Raw genomic sequence first — 2018 nt, 5'->3', positions numbered from 1 at the left:
TACTGGACCCTGAGTTACTTGGCGGGATATTGGGTTCCCTCCCCCTTCCTTTATAACTGAGTGTCTGGAATTAGTAAAATTGAGCTTTGATCAGGATTTGTCTTAGCTCCATTCTTTCTTCCGCCCCGTCTAGATTCCTCTCTTTTCAGTGAACTGCCATTCTCAGTTGAACCGTTCATGTTGTGGACTGCGGGCTGCAACAGATAAGAATGGATCGATTTGCATTCTTCTACTTGCTAACTGCCAGTAAAGACACCACCATTCCTTGAAAAGCCTGTCTTTTTTCTACTGGTTGGTTTTAGCTCCTTTGTCAAAGATCAAGTTACCATAGGTTTGTGGGTTCTTTTCTGGGTCTTCAATTCTATTTCCTTAATCTACCTGCCTGTCTTTGTTCAATACAATGCAGTTTTTGTTTTTGTTTTTTATCACAATTGCTCTGTAGTACAGCTTTAGGTTAGGGATGGTGATTCCACAAGAAATGTGTATATTGTTGAGAATTGCTTTTGCTTTTCTTGTTTTTTTGTTTGGTGGTTTTTATTTTTCCAGATGACTTTGCTAATTGTTCTTTCTAAGACTGTGAACAATTGATTTGGAATTTTGATGGGGATTGAATTGAATCTGTAGATTGCTTTGAGCATTATGGCTATTTTTACTATATAAATCTTGTCAATCCATGAGCATGGGAGATCTTTCCATCTTCTGATTTGTCCTTCGATTTCTGCCTTAAGAGACTTGAAGTTCTTATACAGATCTTTCACTTGCTTAGTTAGAATCGGACCAAGGTATTTTATATTATTTGTGACTTTAGTGAAGGGTGGTATTTCCATAATATCTTTCTCAGTTTGTTTATTTTTTTTTTATGTAGAGGAAGGCCACTGATTTGTTAGAGCTAATTTAAATCCATCTACTTTGCTGAAGTTGTTTATCAGGTTTAGTAGTTCTCTGGTGGAATTTTGGGGTTATTTAGTATATTCTCATATCATCTGCAAATAGTGATAGTTTGACTTCTTCCTTGCCAATTTGTATCNCTTTGACATCCCTTTCTTGTCTAAATTTCTCTGGCTTGGACTTCAAGTACTATATTGAATANGAAGGGAGAGTGTGCACAGCCTTGTCAAGTCCCTGATTTTACTGTGATTTTTTTTTTTCAAGTTTCTCTCCATTTAGGTTGATGTAGGCTACTGGTTTGCTCTATGTTACTGTTACTATGTTAAGGCATGTGCCATGAATTCCTGATATTTCCAAGAATTTTTCATGTTGGATTTTTTCAAATGCTTTCTCAGCGTCTCGTGAGATGATCATATATCTTTTTTTCTTTCAGTTTGTTTATGTAGTAGATTATATTGATATATTAGTGTATGTTGAACCATCCCTGTATCCCTGATATGAAGCCTACTTGATTGTGATGAAAGAGCCATTTGATGTGTTTTTGGATTCAGTTGGTAATTTTATTGAGTACTTTTGAATCGATATTCAAAAGGGAAATTGGTCTCAATTCTCTTTCTTTGTTAGATCTATTTGCTTTTGGTATCAGAACAATTGTGGCTTCATTAAATAAATTGGGTAGGGTACATTCTGTTTCTATTTTGTTGAATAATTTGAGGAGTACCCAATCTGGTTCTGGTCTTTCTGTGGTTGGGAGACATTTAGTGACTGATTCTATTACTTTATGATTTATGGGGGTTTTTTTTGATGGTTTATCTGATCTTGCATTAACTTTGTTATTTAGTATCTCTCTAGAAAATTATTTCTCTCATGAAAATTACATTTTCATGTTGTGTTGAGTATAGGCTTTTGTAGTAGGATCTGATAATTTTTTGAATTGTCTCAATTTTAGCTGTTCTATCTCCATTTTCATTTCTGATTTTGTTCATTTGGATCCTGTCTCTGTGCCCTCTGTTAGTCTGGCTAATACTTTATTTACCCTGATGATTTTCTCAAATAACCAACTGCTGGTGTTGTGGATTCTTTGTATACTTCTTTTTGTGTTGACTTGGTTGGTTTTAGCCCTGAGTTTG

This window comes from Mus caroli, unplaced genomic scaffold (genome assembly GCF_900094665.2).
Source record: "Mus caroli unplaced genomic scaffold, CAROLI_EIJ_v1.1 scaffold_19939_1, whole genome shotgun sequence".
NCBI lineage: Eukaryota > Metazoa > Chordata > Mammalia > Rodentia > Muridae > Mus > Mus caroli.
This window is presented reverse-complemented; position numbering follows the sequence as displayed.